Source organism: Vigna umbellata, chromosome 1, assembly GCF_029865625.1.
Source record: "Vigna umbellata cultivar VRB3 chromosome 1, Vumbellata_1.0, whole genome shotgun sequence".
NCBI classification, from domain to species: Eukaryota; Viridiplantae; Streptophyta; class Magnoliopsida; order Fabales; family Fabaceae; genus Vigna; species Vigna umbellata.
This window is the reverse complement of record NC_142165.1, coordinates 69,906,032-69,921,949: the sequence shown is the minus strand read 5'-3', so window position 1 is coordinate 69,921,949 and position 15,918 is coordinate 69,906,032. Positions and strand designations below refer to the sequence as shown.

At 30.9% G+C, this 15,918-nt stretch overlaps 1 pseudogene; it reads right to left on the bottom strand.

Annotated features, from left to right (window-relative positions):
• Positions 1-8,648: 8,648 nt before the first annotated feature.
• LOC124842033 (ABC transporter G family member 1 pseudogene) lies at positions 8,649-9,540 on the bottom strand (annotated as a pseudogene).
• Between the last annotated feature and the right edge of the window lie 6,378 nt (positions 9,541-15,918).

The following is a 15,918-nucleotide window of genomic DNA, read 5'->3' as shown; positions in this document are numbered from 1 at the left end:
TTTGATGTGTAGTATATGTCCTAACATGACTTGAATGGAAAGATACAATGATCCATTATATTAAAGCTTATTATGAAAATGATAGTGTATATGTGGTTTCGATTCTCTCAGAATTTGTTTTGAAAGGAATGTGTAGAAATAAGAAATGTTTGTAGAGTAGTTAAGTTCCATAAGCAACCGAAATCAACATGCTTAGAATTATAGTAAAGGAAAATTATTTGATTAGTGGGCCAATTAATTGATGCATTAAATTATGTGTAATAATATCTCATTTATACGCATCAAATGTGCTATATAACTTGCTACCCAAATCAATCATTGCTATTGTTTGGAGTCAAGTCATGTTTGATTAATCAACATATTTTCTTTTTGAAAATTTCAGCTACTCATTTGGATACTCAAGCACATAATAAATCGTAGTTTTTCATCACTACATTTCCAGCAGTTTTGGAAGAAAGCCCTGGAAATAGGGTGGTTATAATAAATTCCGATTATTTTCGACAGTTGATATCAAACCCTGATGATTTTTGTGAACCTCGGAAAATTGTGGCGATTTTAGCAGAATCCTGGGAAATTATAACGGTTTCCAGATACCCTGAAAAATTGTAACGGTTTAGTATAAAGTCACTGATAATGCTTGACGATGCTACTTTTTTCAGTGTTTTTTGCAATCGAGAGAAACACATTTTTCAGGAATTAAAATCGTCGATAATACTAAAAATAATCCTTGTAAAAATTATATGTTTTAGTAATGATTTGCCTATGAAAAATAACTTATTCGTGATTTTAAACTCAAAACATCTTTATCAAATTGGACTGATAAATGATTATAATTCAATATAGATTATTCCAGGATATGCTGGTTTTGTTTGTTTCTAAAGTTATAATGTGAAAGAAGAGAAATTATGGAATTGCGTGGATTAATTGTTGAGGTTTGGATGAATCCATTTGTGTCTAGATGCAAACAAAAATGGTAGGGTCTACATGGGTCAAATAATTTGATAAATACATAAGATTTGTGAAAATTAGTCACCGAATGAAGTGTATTAATAAGATTTTTTATTACATTAATTAATTCACAAACTTTTTCCGTTTTTTATATTATTATTTTTATCCTTTTCTTAATTTAAATAATTTAATTGATTAATATTTTTTATCTTATCTTTTACTTTCTCGCTTTTATCTCTTTAATGTAAAGAAACTAAAAAGATAAAGTGAAAAAAAAGATATTCAATTCATTTTAGTTGAGTTGAGTTTAGTTTAGTTAGATTGATAAAAATAAATAAATTACATCCTAATTTAATTAAATTTAACAAATATAATTGAAAATTACGTAAATTAATTGAAGTTAGATTCCATGACTCAGGATATTTTTTCCTTTTTTTATGTTTGAAAAGAAAATCTCAATAACCAATATCATCTCTAATAAAGTTTTAAATAGGTAGGTTTTTAATTTTATAAAATTAACTTACAAGTCAAGTTTGTATTTAGATATAGTAAAAAAATTGCACTCGCATGTATTCGCAAATTGAAATAAATATACTTAATGTATAGTTGTGAAAAGTAGGTAAGAATATTTAATTACTCACTAGATAAGAGTATTTAATCACTCCCTTACTCATGGGTAAATACAGTATGATGGTATCCAGTCCGTGAATACTTACTATTTTCTCATAATTATTAATGAGTTTTATTTGAGATTTTTTTTTTTAAATTTAAGTGATTAAAATAAAATTATCAGTGAGAGATATTAATCATGAAAAAATTATTTAATTCATATATTTTTATTTTTCTATTCAAAACCATGAAATTGAAATTATTTTGTAAAAATATAATTTTTTAAAATTTAATAGTGCAACTTATTTAAATTTGATTTTTAAGAAAGACTATATTTATTTGCATTAATATTTTATTAAATACTTTGACTTGAATTATATTTAAAAATTAAGTTTATATTTTAAAGAATTTTATTTATAGGTTTTTTAAAAATTTAAATCTATGATTATTCATTAATATTTTTTTACATATATGATACATGAGACGGATAAGGATGAATTTTTTTAAAAGAATAAGTAGTAGTAGAGACTGCCCATACTCCACTCCATCCATTTTCCTCTATATTTAGTTTCATTATATATTGTAAATTTATCTAATATATTTTTTGATTTTAAGATACGGCTATAAATAGAGGCATAAAAATTTTAACAAAAAAATATTTTCTTTTAAATAATCATTAAAATTATTTTGATATTATCTTTAAAAATTAATTTTAAATTTATTTAGATTCTAGCAAAATAACTTATAAAGTAAAATTCAAATTATATACCATAAATATCTAATGAAAATGGAATCTTGAAGATAAGGAGATTTCTTGCTTTGTTTGAAAGGGAAAGCTGGATATCATCCTTTATGTTCAAACTACATTAAATGCATATTAATGACACTATTAAATGGCTAATGAAAAGGTTCAGTAAATGCCAAGAGTATAACATTTTCCTTGAGAAATGTTACCGATTATGACGTCTAGAATAGACCAAACATAAATATAGTCAAAAGACAAACCAAATCAAATGAGTCACGGGAGGTAATTATTGTCGTTGACAAATATGCACCTTCATAACTTCAAATCTTTTTCCACACTTTTTTTCAAGCATGTTATATGAAGAAAATATCTATCAATTTTTATTAGTAGTCAATATTTTTAGGAAAACTTAAAATTTAAATTCAATTTTACTCGTAAGCACAACTTGTTATTATGTCCATACTTCCTATTGTTTCAACCAACTTACATAGTTTAGGAGAGATTTACGTTGTGTTTGTTTTAAGTCAATTTACTATTTACGTTAATTTGTTTAAATGGATTCTGAAATTAAATAATGTTTTATTTAAATGATTAAAAAAAATAAACAATTGCGATGTAATTATTTTTTTCATTCTTTGAAATATGGTAAGATTTGAAGAGACTGTGTTTGAAATGTCACTTCTAATAAAAGGCTTAAATAATCATGATAAACGAAATGTCACTTCATCCAAATCAAAATATGTGAACAAGATTTAAGTAAAATTGAATAAAAATAGTAAAATGTTAACTTAGAAAAGTAAACAAGAATAATAGAATATGATAAAATAAATATATTATAAGACTTGTTTATATATTGATAAAAAAATTGTATAAAGTATATTTCCTATTTTTATATGATATTTTTAAAATACGATGGTAAAAAAATATTCTTTCATCAACAACTTTGTATTTTTCAATTTCTACTTAATTTTACATTTATTAAATTTGTCAGTGTTAATTAATTTATTTAATATTTTCTACTCCATAAAATAAAACACTGAAAATTTTGAAATTACTCTAAATGCAATTATTGGAATATTATACAGATTCAAACATGTAGTTATTTTTGTAAGTAATATTATTGTCCTATTCGGCTTATTGATTGCAATAGATGAAGGTAAAACATTATGGAAATGGTTGGATTATGCGAGATTAAGAATAAATATGTCCATAGGATGTAGAGCGTGGAAGAAAATATAGATGAAAATAAATGGAGTAGTGTGTACAAAATTAATTAAACTGTATTAAACTAAATTATCTAAAGTATATTGAATTTCTATAACAAACTAAAAAATAGTTTGTTTGAACTAAATTAAACTAAAAATTAGTTAAATAGAAGTGAGTTATTTTTTTGTTATATCTAGATGGTAATATGAATTGAATTCAACTTCCTAATTATATTAATTTTAAACTGAATTACATTATTTTTTAATTAAATTATAATATTTTTGAATTAAAAATTTAAAAGGGTAGTTATCCATTTCATTCATAATATAGGTTCTTATTATAAACAAAAAAAACATAAAACTAAGTAGATAAAGAAAGATTTGTCTCTACTAAAAAATATAAATTCTTCCCTAAACAACAAAATTAAAAAATTTAATACATCTTCAAATATAAGTTACGTTATAAAATATAACTTATCAATACATCTTCAATCATCCAAATTAATAAAATTTAAAGGTCTCAATTCATCCTCAAACTTTATCTCTTCAAAATAAAAATTATTTCATAATTTTTGAAAACTTAAAACATAAACTAAAAAATATATAAATTTTTCTTATAGACAAAAGTATAAAAATGTTCCTTTTAATCAATCTTATGTAAACAAGTGCTGTAGATAGAAATGACTAACAACTGTCACTTAACGTTTTAAATATCCATTATTTTTATATTCATGAAATCTACACTTTCATAGATATAAAAATTATTACTTTGTTATTTGTGTAATTTAAAAATAAAAAATAGATCACAAAATCAAAAGGTTATTTTTTATTTTTAGATTATATAAATCTAAAATTATACATTTTGAAAAGTAAAAAAGTAAAAGAATAAATTTTAAATTATATAATTTAAAAACAAAAATAACTCATCATTGTTTATGATTTCGTTGAAGGAGTGCAAATCTAAAAGAATTAGATTACAACGATAAAAAATGAATTGGATTAGAAAATTCTATAATACATAAATTACTTTTACTTTTCGATTATCCAATTTAAAAGATATATATTTTTTTTAAATTATTACATGTTTGAAAAGGAAAAGTGGAAAGTTTTATATCTCCTTTATAATTATATAATTCATTTTTTTTCTAAATTGTACAATGCTAAAAATATTTAACTTATTACATATTTGAGAAAGGAAAAGTGGAAAGTTTTATATTTCCAAGAATAGAAGACGAAAATACATAGGTGTCATAAGAATTAGCCCATGAAGTCTCTTTTAGCCAGAGGAGAATATTTTTATTTTTATATAGATAAAATAAAGGTAACATGTTAGTGTAAAAGAGAAAGAGAAAAATAAAAATAAAAATAAAATAAAATAAAAAGGACAATTCATTTCAAATGATACAAGTTTATTTTTTTTAAAATTGAATCCTAAAAGAGTACAATCCAATTATTATTCTAAGTAGTTCAATGTTGTTTAGTTTATTGTAGTATATTTAACTATAGTTTATTATAATTAGGTTAGTTTTTCCCATACAATGCAGTGTTAAAGGAAGAAGTTCCAGATAAAATGTTAAATTCATATATAATGATTGGTGTTTATGCACCTTACTTGTACTTAAAATATTTGTTAGAAATATTTCAGGTATCTAAAAACATCATCACCTAAATGAAGGAAAGGAGCGAGAAACAAAGGTAAAACTCAGCAGCTAAGATGAAGAGATAAAAAGACACATAATTTGAAGAGAGGTTGGTTATAAGCACAATGTAAATATCATAAAAGAACTTTATCCACCTTCTCAACAGGAAGTAACACTATCCACCTTCTTAAAGGGAAGCAATATCAAATGGCCAACATTAGTACTTCTTCTTTTGACTAGGATTGATGCAAATCTAAAAGTTGTTTGGGTATACATTCCTTACTTGAATTTTACTTGAATTTTGTTCTAGTGCACCTTAATTATGTCTTGCCAAGCTTAATATATAGATGTATATGTCCATTAATGGTTAAAAAGAGTATACACACCCAACTTAATATGTATGTGTTGTTCTTTTAAACTTATGTGGGCTTTCAATTATCTAGAGAAGTATCTTTTTAACTATTTTGTAAGAAGTTGTTTTTTCGGTGGTTCATGATGTTATGTCCTTTAAACCTCTTATGAAAGGATATCATATACATTTTTTGTAAAGGGGTTAAAGCATCCCGTAAGTGTTATACTATATTTATTTATTCTTTGTAATGATATTAAAAAATACTAAAAGTTTAATTTACGTATAAACATTAACTTCTTGTTTATATATATATATATATATATATTAGTGCAGGAAATAATACCAATTAAACAAAGGCTTTCCATACTTGTTCTAAAACTGTATAGATACATACTTTATATACTAGTTCAAGAATCAATATTGAAAGTGTCACTTTTCATAAGGACACATTGATATAAAAAGTATTTCACACATCTGCATTCATTCTCTCCTCTATTTTTCTTCATCTCGTTCCATCACTCATGTCTAATCAGAAGTGAAATCAATAATGATTTGAACATCAATTGTAACTATTGAAATCCATGCATAACTCGAATTAATAAGATGATTAGAACATCAATTGTAGCTATTGAAATTCTTGCATAACCTAACACTAGTAAAAAAAGAGGTTTTTAACTCGCACGTTACGCTTCGGTTCAATTGGAACTAATGCCTAAAGGGTATACTGCCTCGGTTCTCTAACCAACCGAGGCAAAAAACCCTGCTTTTCTTATGTAGACTTTTTCACCTGCCAGCTTTTTCAAAATAGGTTTATTGCCTTGGTTCTGTGCAGAACCAAGACATTATGTCCTGCCAAAAGCTGACAACCTCTGTATTTGAACGTTTAAAATCCATTTTGACAACCTCTACTGCCTCGGTTCCATTTGAACCGATGAACCGATGTCATAAGGCTTTTATGCCTCAGTTTAATTGCTAACCGATGCCTATAATTAGAAATATCTTTAAATTTTTCTATTTATAATTTTATTTTGAATTTTTTCTGAAAGGTTTACACCTCGATTGTCATTAGAACCGAGGCAGTAGAGTCTTATTGCCTAGGTTATCTACTTAACCGAGCTAATAACTTCTTCGATTTTTAAAATTCAGACCTTTCATTCTCCCATTTCATTCTCCTGTTTCATTCTCCCCTTTCATTATTCCCTTTCATTATCCTCTTCCGCAAGCTTCTCACCACCGTCATCCTCAACTCGCACCAGTCAAACTCAACCTCATACTCACCTGCAAATTGCTGCTTCTCATCTCGCGCGAATAGCTTGTAGATCTACCGCGGCTACCTTCACCACTAGTCATCGTCGTTGCCTCCACCAGTGGTCGTAGTCGTTGCCTCCACCAGTGGTCGTCGTCGTTGCCTCCACCATGGTTCATCGTTGTTACCTCCACCACTGGCTGCCCGATAAAAAATTTTAACCTATTGTTCCAAGTTTTTGCCTCTACTTCTCTCACGCAAACTATGTTGTTTGTTGTCGCCATTGGTCGTTCGCCGTCGCCACCGGCTGTTCGTCACCGTCTTTGGTCGTTTGTCGCCACCTTTGGCCGTTCATCGTCGCTGCCTTTGACCGTTTGTCACACTGTTTTCTCGTCGCCTCCGCTGTTGTAGATAAAATAGAAAAAAATGATTTTGAAAGGCAAAAGTCAGAATTTTCTGAAAAAAAAAAAAATATACCGCCTCGGTTCGAAACCAACCAAGGCATAAGACTCTCACATACTTCCTCGGTTCATAACCAAGGCAAAAGGGCTACCCTTTTTACCTCGCCTGTATATACGTCGGTTCAGGAACCGCTACATATAAACGAAAATAACCGGTGTCGTTTCCCTGTACTGCACTAGTGTAACTTGCACAAAAGGGGAAAATAATCGTAAGAAATTTTGACCTTCTTCCCCCAAATCTAGAGAATCATAATTATATCTAAACACAATAAACAAGTATTCATTGATACATCTAATTCCATAAACACACAAAACATAATGAAAGGAAAACTCTCAACGAGTACCAGTCACCTAGCAAGTATTATCATCCCCACTTCCTCTGTTAAAAATTAGGAAGAAGAAAATGACGCCACTAACTCTGACAACATTTAAAATCTTAGATATTGTTCTGACTCGCATGCAAGAAGAATTTGAGTTATGCGGTGACATTCATGATGAGGCATGGTGGTTCTTGAGTTGAATTTCGTGAGAGAGAAAGGGGAAGACAAAATCCCTATTACTTACAAGGAGCAGTGATCCTAAAAAGATTTTTCGCCATTAGCATTCGCATCAACGTCACCAACGATAAATTTTATATCTCACGAGTTTGACTATTGACACCTTAGATATGAACGTTCATCGACTCTAACCACTAGTTATCTTCAGCCATATAAATCCAATTACTAATAGATTCAAGTTGATCCCATTTTAGTTCCTGTCGTTAATAAATTACACATAAAACCAACTTATTGTAATATTTCCATCTTAGAGTTAACTACTTCATCATTCCATTGATATTTATTTCAATTCATCACTAGCATTTTTATGATAGTAAGCACAAGCACAAAGAAAGTACCAAAAATCCATACATAGTTAACTACTAGGACTGGTGTACTGACTAACACATTGAGATCATGCACCTATCATTGCTCAATCACATTATTGATTATAAATTACTGTAAATCTAAGATATTTACAAGTTATCAATGACACTTAAAAGAAAGGAAACCCACTTGCTTCTAATTTCTTCGATCTCTCTACCTTCCAATATGGATGAATAATTAAATATCTACAAAAAAAAATGAAGTTAAACAACTAACAAGGTCAAATTTTTATCTGCATCTTTTGTATATTATTACTATATGTAAGAAATAAATACAAAACACTATCTAAGTGTATGAAGTATCCAAGTAAAAAGTAGGGGACAAAATCCAAGTTTGGTAAGAAATGTACTTGATTGAGATCTTTGTTTATGATTCTTAAGTAATGATCTAAAGGATTGTAGAGAGGTGGGCAGGGAAAACCATTCGAAAAGAAAAATTGCACAGAAGGAAAAATGTGACTATATATAGAAACATCAAGTGAATATATAGGTGGAACTACAAAGGATTTTAGTTTGTAACCTAATTTGCATGAGAGGCTGGTCCAAAATACATTATCTCTCCTAAAGGGAGAAAATAAAGATAATGAAAAAGTTAGAAAACCTGACTGCTAGGTTGGTGGATGGAAGCCACAATAGTCTTGTGATTTCCATCCTTTAGATTGAGACTTGTTATTCCAGTCATAACATAATAAAAAGTTGCACTATTAAGGCCACTAGTTGGTTCGTAGGAGTCTGGGATGTGTTAGAATCTCAATGCTAAGTATTTGCTTTTGTCCCCCACTTAAACCTTTACAACTCCATCCTACAACCCTTATGTGTTGATGGAATCTTACAGACCCATTTCTCTTAGTGTATAATTTTTTTATTCCTTCTTCTCAGTTATAGACATGTTGTTTGGAAATTAGAGCTCAACTAAGTAGTATAACATTTCCCTAACTGTTAAACATGACAACATTGCATCGTCTTGTGTCATATACCCCTGTTTTCACATTTTTCACAGTTATTATTTTTTTATACCAAAATCTTATTATCTATTTTCAAAATCAGTATAGCTCTTACTGATGTTCCATATGTCAGTTCTTCCTTTAGGGCATTGATTATAATCTTCCCTGTTTGATTTATGTTTGATCCCAATCTTCTTGCATTGTTGTTTCAATCGTATAATCACAATTGTTATATATATTAACTAGCATATATAAAGAAAACAACTTTTTCTAACACATATAACTTATCATACATGCTAAAGCAGCAAGAAGTGTTTATTTGCCACAACTAGAAGGACCTATTATAGCCAAAAGCTTCCCTGGTTGTGCATAACTAGTTAGATCATTCAATAATTTTATATTTTTTCCACTAGTAACTCTAGCCTGCAAATTCTCCCATGTCACTGTTATGTCATTCTCTTCCTCCATTTGTGTGCACTCTGTACCAATTTGATTACATATTGGTGTGGAGGTGATTATTTATAGAGAAGAACTAATTGCACTCATGGCACTTATGTACACCTTCATCCGAGGAGCTCCATTTCATTTATTCGGCCATCGCCATTTTGAATCTCCCTCCCCTTTTGATACCCATCGTTACAATACCCACAACCCATTCACAATATAGTAAAACTAGAAAAAATGAAATCCTTGTAAACAAATAAGAAGAAATAACAGAAAATCATAATGCAAGGAAGCACGATGAAGCCAAGGTGTTTCTGGTAACATTTCAATATGCCACTGGCCAATCGTAGTTTCAAATAGAGGTTGAAACAAATCGATGACCTTAAGTAATGTAGTTATGTCACACGTGAGAGTGTGAGCAAAAGGGGTTGAGCCATCACGGAAGTTGATGACACTTCTAGAATTAGCCCACGAACGTTGCTAGTGGTGCTTCTTGCCGACCATGAGATGAGCAATAATGGAGGACCCATGGAAGAAGGGGGATCCAGGGAGAAGAGGAGAATATGAGAGGTCACACACTCCTCATTCGTGCGAGTAATGTTGTCGATATCGCCGATGGTGATAGTGGAGCCAATGGTGGCTTTAAGAGGCGCAACGATGTATGGCTATGTCGGAGGTGCGACAAAGGTTCCAACAGTGGCAAGCTTAATCACGACACATTTTGCTTGAGGGAGAAAAGGTGAAGCCCTTAGAGGAGATCTGATCGAAAGAGGAAGTTCAATCCCTTAAGATTTCTGATTTGAAGAGTGTTTTGAGTTGTGCTGAGTTTGAGAGAAAGGCATGAGAAATAGAGAAGGCAGAGATCGTTGTGTTGACGGTTGTGGGAGACGACGACATCTTTCGTCGATGGCATGAGGACGCAACAACTTGCGGGACTGTGCGTGAGGACTTATGTGTAGAGGATTCATGGATACTAAAACAATAGATAAATTAAGGATTTAAACATACTATGACATGTGATAAACTAATAGTCATGGTAAACTGTTACTATGACAAATCTTCTTGTCATAATAAGTTTTAAACATAATTTCAAATTTTCCACCACACCCAACATTCTATGAAGAGTGCAAAACACTTGTCATATTAAGTTTACCCTTTTTCACTTATTATGATAGATCTCAATTTACCAGTCATAATAAGTGTTACTTTTATTTTGAAAATTGCATCGATTACCTTATTATGACATGTCCCCTTTTACTAGTCATAATAACGATTACTTTTATTACGAAGATGTTATCGATCAACTTATTATGACAGGTGAACTATATATGTCATAGTATCTGTCATAATAACGCTATCATCATTCTCATTATATCATCATAATGAATATCATAACAACATCAACCTTATCATAACATCGTCACACTGTTGTACCTAATCACCATCATGAAAGACATTAGTCACACTATTGTACCTAACCTCACACGCCTGTTGTACCAAAGAAATTCGTCCAAGTCGTCTTGCTCTTACAATGAAAGGACTTGTTTCCGTACTCCACAAAGACATGCGAGTAAAAGTGTTGTCGCATCGCACATCAAGTACTATACTCACAAATGAGCCAAAGACCAGGAAAAACATCATTCCCCTCTTTCCGAATCACATGGTCGAAGAAGGTGCAACACTCAAACACCACTCTTTTCCCTCATCCACAGCCAAAGACAACCTCTATCCCGCATCACATGGTCGATAACACAAAATTCAGAACTTACGAGATACAACAAGTAGACATGTCATTCCTCTCACATGCCCATCGATTAACCACAACCTTTGTACAATCCATTCACTTATCCATGTTCCGTCATCAATCAAGAGTCAAACATCACCCAAATGTAGCAACTAGCTCACTTTCCTCGTGAAACATCATGCCTTGTAGCCCATCAAACTTGGTCCTCGTCCATTCTCCATCCAAACTCAAATTCATAGAAAATACACTTGGATAATCTATTACCAGTAGTGATAATCGATTATTCTAGTAAGGTTTACAAACTAAACTTTCGGGTTTTCAACTTACGTAGAGATAACAATTATAACTCAAGATAATCTATTATTCTAGAGATAAAACTCTAAAATGACTCGTGGATAATCGATTATCACTCATGATAATCCATTAGTCCTGAAACCAAACCACACGAGAAAGATTCAAAAGGTTGATACAATCCATACATAATCTCTAAACTTCATAAAAAGAATATTAACACCTCAAGCACACATTCAAGCATCCTAGATACATGGAAAAATACCTAGATACTAATATATCTCAAGAATAATCCATAATCCTTAAAATACATATTAGAGACCAACACCTGAACACAAAATGAACTACTAAACATAGCCACTGGATTTAAACAATACAGCCCCCAACCTGCATATTATGAATCTCAACATTAGTATCCTATATATACCCACGTAGTACATGCTTATTCATCCTCCCAAAACCACCACGACACCATGCAATCATCTTAATCCTCTCCATATTCTCATCAATCCAAATAAAACTTCACAATAACAAGCATAAGTATCAAGTCCCAACCCAGAAACTCATGCACGCTACTGTTGCATGCATTCTAATTACATCAGACATAAGAGAACAATATGATAGCCACAATATACATAATATCTTAATACAAGAATCATTCCCACATTCATATAACTACACCTATCCAGAAAATAAAAAATAAAAAGAAGGGCATTACCAATGACCCTAGTCCGTCAGAAACAGCCAAAAAGCCATTAGTAATGCCTATTATCGACGGATTAACAACGACATGTTTTCTTTCGATAAATCGTTTGTCGCTAACAATTATCGGCGACCTTTGTCCTTTGGTAATTACCGAAAGGCAAAAGCCTTTGATAATTATCGAAGGACAAAAGTCTTCTGTAATTACCGAAGGACAAAGGCCTTCGGTAAGTCCTTCGGTAAGGACTAGGCATAATTAAGTGATAATCTGCCAGAGGGTGTTTTTTGTATAATCTGCTTTGGCTAGTATCACCGTGAAGCTGCTACACCAGGAAAATTCAACACTTGATTCCGCCCTTACTCCACTTCCTAAGAGGCTACCTTAGATGTATAAGTTTCTGGTTATGTTGCACCACATAAAGCACCTTACACAGATCACCGCAACACCACTAAAACACCAATATAAAACTATGACATTGCCAGGAGTTTGACTCAAAATGACAAGAGCACACAACCTTTTATCGAACAGTTCGTGTGCAGAATGACCAAGAATTCAAAAATCAAGCAGATTTCGAAAATGGTTGCACTGGTCCAATTAGCTTTTTAATTTCATTCCAATTCTTTTGAATGTTCTAATTATTTTATATGGACTCAAGCTTTTGCTACAACTTACAAACAATGTTCAATGCACCAAATCAATTTTTAAAATAGTATAATTCTACTGCAGCAAATGATTTGAGCCAGAAAAGTGCTTAAAAGTGGATGAGTTGGCTAGTGAAAATGCACATAACCATTTATAATCAGATTAGCTTTGCACAAACATGTTTGGTTGATCAATATAAACTTGATTGAATGATTTTTCTTGACAGATTCAAGTTATATAACAATTTGGCATATCTAGTTCATGTGCAAGTCAAAATAAACAACTTTAGTATCCAAATTTTGAAACAACACTTTAATCAGACTTGGAACAATGAATTAGACTCCAAAACAGCAATTAAAAGTTGCTTAAAGTAGCAGAAAAACGTATCGGATGGTTAGTAAAGATTTAGATGCTCATACCAAATTTAAAACACAAAAATGACCCAACAAATAAAGTACAGATTAACCAACTGCTTTTAAGAGTGCTACTGAATTTTCTCAATGCATCCAAGCTATGCCTAAGCATTTCATGGCTCATATGGTATGCAATTGAATTTGGACAACATAAAACTCTTAACAGATTTGCTCAAACAAAATTTACATCCAATAAAACAATACCAGATTTATTCAAACAGTTCCAATGTAGTGATTTAAATTCCAAAACCTGATTGCACATTTGCCATCGAGCTCATTCTAATGAATTTAATAGCTCTTTGATGATGGACAAAATGTATTCACAATCCAAATTCTCTTGATGCACAAAAACAAATAAAATAAGTAGCTGAATACTCATAATTTATGACAAACAAAAGCTTTTTAATATTCATTTCTATTTAATTGTTTTTCATATTTAATACTCTAGGCCAAGCTTTTGCTAACAAGTTTTAAACTATTAGAATGCACCAAGACATTAAAGAATGAAATTTATAATAGGCACCTTGCTAAAAAAATGTTGACTAAACTAGTTGCTTTGTTTGGATAGTGAAACTGTGCAGGCTACAAGTCCAAATTGCTTTGCTTAACCAAATTTAATTAATCAAAACAAAGTTGTTGGCACTGAATTTTGATGCAAAATCATATGATTTCAAAATTTGACTCGTCCAACCCTCTTTATGTAGCAAAATGCACAACTTAACCAACCAGATTTTAGGACACTGAATGAATGGACCTTTTGCATAAGCAAATTAGTGCTTATATGGTGTGCATCAAGTATTGGCTCAATTTGGCACTCTAACATAGATCCAATTTCAACAATTCAAATACAAAAAACACCAACAACTATACTACTGCACTGGTTTTAGAAACTGGAATGGTTAACACAACTCATGCACTTGAGTTCCTCATGGAGTTTGTCACAACTCTTTTAATGTGCAAATAGTGCTCACTCATTCAGATATCTCAGATTGCGACAATACATCAAATTAAACCAGATTTAAAGATAGAAAATCAAATGCACATGACAACAACATTATAAGAAAGGATGATCAAATAAAAATGACTCAAAACAACAAATGAACCGATTAAAATGAAGAAAGACAAACAAATTAAAGCTGGCACAAAAACAAAGACTCAAACAAAACCTATAAACCCACAATTTTCAATGGAAAGTAACAAAACATGCAAAGACAGTGAAGGAAAGCTTGAAACAGTGTGGAATTAAAAGAGGAAACACTTAGCTCACTGGTGCACTTCGAACCTGTCTCTAGATACTTACATTCTAGTTTTATTTGCTACTTATTGTAGTTTTAGTTTTTACTTGGTTAGATTGTTTTGGCCCCCTTTTGTACGACTTGGGATTGTGGTGGGAATAGAGGAGAGGGTGCTTGTGATTGTCCAAAATTTATCATAAGCTTGATCATGGGGTTTGTGTGTTTTCCCATGTTTCTTATTGATAGATTTAGAGCTTGTACTAAGGTCATCAATTGGCCCAAGTATCAGTGAATATAACTTTATTGTTTTGAAATGGATCATTATGTGTGATAACATAGGAAGACAAGGGAACTGGTTTTGGTTTCATTGTTGACTTTTTATTGTACAAACTTAAGGGACTCCTTCCCCTTCCTTAGTTGTAGCATGTGTTCTCATAGGTGAGTGTGTTGTGCTAGTTTATGTGAGTCAATTGCTGGTTAAATTGTGTAGTTTTTTTTGAAATCCATTATATCTAGTTAAAATGAAGAAGACAAAAGTTTTACACTAAAAAAATGTCTTATTTCACTTTGTTGGCCGAAGAAGGAATGTCCAATTTATAGTAACAACCAAATCGTATCCTACTTGGTGAGGTTGATTAGATCAATCAACCTAGAATGTTGACTTCTATCAAAGCAAAAATCATTTAAAAGAACTATTTTCTCAATGGTTTGTTTCTCCTATGTGTACATGTGGAGTTATATACCCGAGACCTTCTTCTGTTGCATTTTTCTGCTCGTTTTAAATGAAGATTGAAATATATTTAGGTGATCGTAATTTATCTTTATTGTACTTTACAAGATCTGTTCCTCAAACCAGATGAGAGAAAGTATGAAAATAAACCTGCTACCAAGTAGGTGAAAAGAAGGGATAAAAATGGAAAATGAAATTCTTCTCTAGATTAAAACTCTCGTTGATGCCCTAAATGAGAACGACTTTATTAAGGGTAAGAGTGTTAATTATTGTATTTAACTTGCTTTTGAAGCAATTAATATTCTTCTTAAGATGGTCCATAAAGGTAATGTGACTTTAAAGATTAATATTTCCAAGGCATTTGATACTATTAATTGGAAATTTTTAGTTAAAGTCTTGCATTGTTTTTGGATTTCAAGAGAGCATTTCTCATGTTCATATTCTTCATATTTCTAATAAGGTTAATGATAGTTTGGTTGGCTATTTTACCTGTAGTAAAAGGGTTAGACATGGGGATCATTTATCACCCTTGCTTTTTTGTTTGGTTCAGGAGGTTTTAAGTAGGGATATTTCTACTCTAATCTCTACTAAATTTATTTTACCTATGGTTTATGTTAGGGGAATGTGATTCCCTTCTCATAATC